The following is a 6147-nucleotide window of genomic DNA, read 5'->3' as shown; positions in this document are numbered from 1 at the left end:
GGCAGGGCTGTCACATAACTAAGGGGGGACCTCTTATACATAATACAAAGGGCAGGGCTGTCACATAACTACGGGAGGCCCCAATACACAATACATAGGGCAGGGCTGTCACATAACTATGGGGGGGGGGGTCTCTAATACACAATACATAGGGCAGGTATGTGACGTAAATAAGGGGGGGCACATAACTAAGGGGGGGGGATACACAATACAGAGAGCAGGGCTGTCACATAACTATGGGGGGGTCTCTAATACACAATACATAGGGCAGGGCTGTCACATTACTATTGGGAGGGCGCATTACATAATGCAATGTTCCCATTTTACCTCTTGAATATTGGACCCTATTAGTTATTGGGCCTCTTAGTATCTTATTTGAGGTCCTCCCACAGCTCTGGGTATTGGGGTGCATGTTACAGATTGGGGGCCCCCATCACATTGGTGTATCCCATCTGGGCAGACCCCATTGTGACTCCCTGAGGATTAGTGATTTCATGATTTATATATAAGACGATGGATTCCGCCGCATCTTGTCCTGGCAGGTATCAGCAGGGCCCAGAATGTACAACGATACAAAGTATCCAGAACCTCTGCCCCAATAATGTCCACTTAGATGCAAAGCGTTAACCATTTCCTTTCCTTTTCAGGTATTTCATGGTCTTGGGGTTCCCCCTCCATGTATCCTGGTCCTTCTTGTGAGCCCATTGGGTCTCTTTCTCCTGTTTTGCCCCCATAGTGGGCCCCGTGTAGGCCCCCGTTATCACGGTCTGCACAGCACCCGCCTTGCTTGTATATTCAGGGACTTCCAGGGTGACGCTAATGACATGTAGCAATCTGTGACCTCATAGTACACAGTCCTAGTAAGATACTATGTAACACGTATGTTATATGCTATATGTTACACACATACATATATGTTATGAGATGTAGACATATATAGACTGAAGGCTGTTCACGACTGGTCAATACCTTAAAGGCAAACTCCGCCCATAGCATCAGCCCATTTACTGCTCAATTCTTTCTTCAAACGATCCTGTCAGCAGGTCTGACCATACTGACTGCCGGGTCCCTGGAGACATATGTAATCAGACCTCTGTGTATGCCGTTAGTAGCAGCAGGACTTTGACTTAACTTAACTAAAACGCACAGAGCACAGCAGTGTGAGGACACACCCCCAGGGCACTTGGAGATTCTGCAATCCTGGAATATAAATCCATATATCACAGTCTTGCTGCTACTAACAACATACACAAAGGTCTGATTACACATTTCTCCAGGGACAATATATAATGCTGACTACAGTCTGTTGACAGGTTCCCTACGTATTAGGATAGACAAGAATCTTTTTTTTATCTCTAAATGTTCTGTCTGCCTGAAGTCAAAACTAGGTGGGGTTGGAAGATTTTTGTGTTCTGGAATAAATATTCAACAGGCAGTAATCTCCTGAGCTCCCCCTAGTGGTGGCTGCTAGCTGGGAGGATATTCACATGTAACCGAACTCAGGGGACTGCAGTCTTCTGCACAGAAATAGGAGCCAGACTGGTTTACAGAAACTCAACATTTCACAAGTAATACTGTAAATCACCAACAGGAGGAGCTCACTACTTAAAGATTATACACCACCACTAGGGGGAGCTCACTACATACAGATTATACACCACCACTAGGGGGAGCTCACAACATACAGATTATACAGCCACCACTAGGGGGAGCTCACTACATAGATTATGCACCACCACTAGGGGGAGCTCACTACATACAGATTATACACCACCACTAGGGGGAGATCACTACATACAGATTATACACCACCATTAGGGGGAGCTCACTACATACAGATTATGCACCACCACTAGGGGGAGATCACTACATACAGATTATGTACCACCACTGGGGGGAGCTCACTACATACAGATTATACACCACCACTAGGAGGAGATCACTACATACAGATTATACACCACCACTAGGGGGAGATCACTACTTACAGATGATACACCACCACTAGGAGGAGCTCACTACTTACAGATTATACACCACCACTAGGAGGAGCTCACTACACACAGATTATGCACCACCACTAGGGGGAGCTCACTACATACAGATTATACACCACCACTAGGGGGGGATCACTACATACAGATTATACACCACCACTAGGGGGAGCTCACTACATACAGATTATACACCACCACTAGGGGGAGCTCACTACATACAGATTATACACCACCACTAGGAGGAGATCACTACATACAGATTATACACCACCACTAGGGGGAGATCACTACTTACAGATTATACACCACCACTAGGAGGAGCTCACTACTTACAGATTATACACCACCACTAGGGGGGGATCACTACATACAGATTATACACCACCACTAGGGGGAGCTCACTACATACAGATTATACACCACCACTAGGGGGAGCTCACTACATACAGATTATACACCACCAATAGGGGGAGCTCACTACATACAGATACAGCCAGTACATACAGCAAGTAATCTCCTTAGCTCCCCCTAGTGGTGGTGTATATACAGTATGTAATGACCTCCTGAGCTTCCACTAGTGGTGGTTGTATATACAGTATGTAGTAATCTCCTGAGCCCCCCCCCCCTAGTGGTATACAGCTATAGATATAAGGTAAAAGATTACTATATAGTATTCCCAATACTCCAAAATAAATGCTGGCTAGGTGTACACCACCAATATGTAGTGACAATTTCTATTGGAAAAACGGGGGAAGAATGTAGGGAGTAGGAGTGGCAGACTAAAATTTAACATTTATTGTGTTTAAATAAAATCAGACACTCTAACATACGTATAAAAGTTCTCAACTAGGGCAAGATGAGGATGACTAATAACCTAAAATAAATGTGCACCGTGAGACCCCGAAACTATGATCATGTGCACTCTCCCAAATACTGGGACTTGTAAGAGAGATTGTACTTTATTGTACACGTGAGGGCAAAGTAGTAAGTGGCTTACATTGTATCCACCACTTGTTGCTTGATTTGACCTTTTTCTAAATTGTTATTTTGTAAATATCTTAGCAGTTTACTAAATGTGCTTGTAACAAGAGAGCTGGTTATCAAGAAGTGGCTCTGCGTTATGCCTGAGCTCAGCCTGAGGGCGCATTCACACAATGGGGCAAATTTACTTACCCGGCCCATTCGCGATCCAGCGGCGCGTTCTCTGCTCTGAATTCGGGTCCGGCCGGGATTCATGAAGGCAGTTCCTCCGCCGTCCACCAGGTGGCGCTGCTGCGCTGAAAATCATCTCCACGCGCCGGAATGCACCACCTCGGACCAGGTGAAGGTAAGCGGTCACCAAGCGACACTTTTTCGGGTTTTAAATGCGGCGGTTTTTCCGAATACGTCGGGTTTTCGTTCGGCCACGCCCCCCGATTTCCGTCGCGCGCATGCCGGCGCCGATGCGCCACAATCCGATCGCGTGCGACACAATCCCGGGGCAATTCAGGTACAATCGGCGCAAATCGGAAATATTCGGGTAACACGTCGGGAAAACGCGATTCGGGCCCTTAGTAAATGACCCCCAATGTCTTACGTTTTTTGATGCGTTTTTGGGCCATTCCAAAGGCTTAAGCCTTGATCACACGCTGAGGTTACATTGCTTTTCCACTGCATCTGCTAAAACGCAAGGTAACCTCAGCATGTGATCAAGGCTGAAGCCTTTGGAATGTGCCAAAAACGCATCAAAAAACGCAATGCATCATGTGAATGCGCCCTGAGGGTTATCCAGCGCTGCGTTCATCATCCGAAGGTTGGTAGTCATAGGAGCTGCTAGTAACAGAGATAAGAGGCAGCGGCTCAGAGCCATCGCTCTCGGTGTCAGTCTCTGCTGCAGACACAGACGGCACTAAACTAACAGCGAGGGACTGTGGCTGCTCCTGTTCTCTGTCATAAATCAGATCTCTCTAAGCATTTTCCCTCTTCCACCGCACTTATTTATTCATTCTACGTCTGCCCTGTCTCTGTGGAGCTGAATAAGGTAACAGCCCTCTCCTTTACCTCTTAGGGCGCGGTCCCACGTTGCGTTTGCAAACGCAGACGCAGACCAAACCGCGCCCACCGGGCGGTCCGCGGTCCAATCGCATCGGCGTTTCTCTATGTTTCTATTGAAAACGCCGATGCGATTGGACCGCGGACCGCCCGGTGGGCGCGGTTTGGTCTGCGTCTGTGTTTGCAAACGCAACGTGGGACCGCGCCCTTATTGTTTGAACATCAAAGGGCGATGGCACACGGGGCGTTTTGAACACTTTTTTGGCCCATTTTTAAGCAGTCCGTCAAAAAAACCCGCAGCCATAACTGATTTATTGAGCCATTCGCAGTTTCAGCGTAAAGAATAGTCAGTACTTAGACATGCATGGCTTAATCTTTAAAACAAGCATATACTACTGGCTGGATCAGCACATGCATCTTTGGACCAGTTTGAATTAAGATAATTGGTCAAACCTGTCAAACATGGATGCGTTTTTTAATAGACTGCTTAAAAATGACCCCAAAATGGGTTCAAAACGCCACGTGTGCCATCACCCTTACCGTACAGATACCCTGCGGCCGGTTCACCTATACACAACTCATCTATGGGTACAATAAAGTACAATCTTTGGGACAGTTTTTGGGACAGTGCACAGGATAATAGCGAGGGGGGGGGTCTCACAGTGCACATTTATTTTAGGTTATTAGTCATCCTCATCTTGCCCTAGTTGAGAACTTTTATATGTATATTACAATAAAAGTTACATTTCTATCTGTCTCTTCTATTCCCTATATATTCCCTTCCCCCATTATTCCAATAGCAGTAGATATAAGGTAAGTCCTCTGCATCCATCATTGGTTTTCGTATATTTAGATCCTAACACTATCAGATGCTCCGTGTAATTTGTGTTGATTGATCCTATAAAATGCTGCTTCTTCATGATTGTTCCAAAGATCTCCTGCTCCCTGCGCGCTGCGGCTGCCTGTCCTGTGTGTATCTTATTAATGTGATGTGTGTGAACAGTCCCCTAGGGGGAGATTATGTGATATGGACCCAACCCATTGTAATTAGTTGCAGACAATCAGTGTAGTCGGAAAGACTCGTGTCTGTGCAGATCCCTTCTTGCTTCTGCTCCAGTTCCTTGTTTGTTATATCTTCTGCCTTTTCTGTGTTCTTGTATCTTTTATTGGACCTAAAAGCACAATTCCAGCCCAAAGTGGTTGTTACCCTGCAGGGGGCAGCACTGAGCACAGGACAATCCTATCCACAGAATTGATGTGCCCCATACAGAGGAGCTGCGGGGGCATTCAGGGTAACATTACCCTCGGAGAATAGTGATGGATTTCCTGGTCTTTCCCTTGAATGTTTAGTTTTTTTCTTGCACTGTCTAAACCAAACAAAATATAATGGGGGAGCTGAAAAGCCCCAATATAATTGGAATTGCCTTTGATGTGATGAGAGGTGCACTCTGGGTATTGACCACTAGGTGGCGCCTCTCACTTTCCCAGGGTGAGTTTCATGGCGCCCCCTAGTGGACGGCTGGAGGGGTCTCTGTATTGATCTGTAATTGTAACTTGATGAACTATTTGCATGTTGATTGATTCCTGGTAATGGAGAACATGTGACTCTCTGCACCTATAAGGACGTGGAATAAAAGTTTTCACACATCAGTTCGGGTTATTTTGTTCAATATTCAGATTTGTTATCATTGTTTTATAGTTTCAGAAGGCTCTCACATAACTCCGCCATATGGTTACCGCATAACTCCGCCATATAGTTACCACATAACTCCGCCATATGGTTACCACATAACTCCGCCATATAGTTACCGCATAACTCCGCCATATAGTTACCGCATAACTCCGCCATATAGTTACCGCATAACCCCGCCATATAGTTACCACATAAGGCTGCGGTGTATAGCACGGGGGGTAAGGCTGCGGTGTATAGCATGGGGGATAAGGCTGCGGTGTATAGCATGGGGGATGAGGCTGCGGTGTACAGCACGGGGGATGAGGCTGCGGTGTGTAGCACGGGGGATAAGGCTGCGGTGTACAGCACGGGGGATGAGGCTGCGGTGTATAGCACGGGAGATAAGGCTGCGGTGTATAGCGCGGGGGATGAGGTTGCGGTGTATAA

This window comes from Engystomops pustulosus, chromosome 8, assembly GCF_040894005.1.
Source record: "Engystomops pustulosus chromosome 8, aEngPut4.maternal, whole genome shotgun sequence".
NCBI classification, from domain to species: domain Eukaryota; kingdom Metazoa; phylum Chordata; class Amphibia; order Anura; family Leptodactylidae; genus Engystomops; species Engystomops pustulosus.
This window is presented reverse-complemented; position numbering follows the sequence as displayed.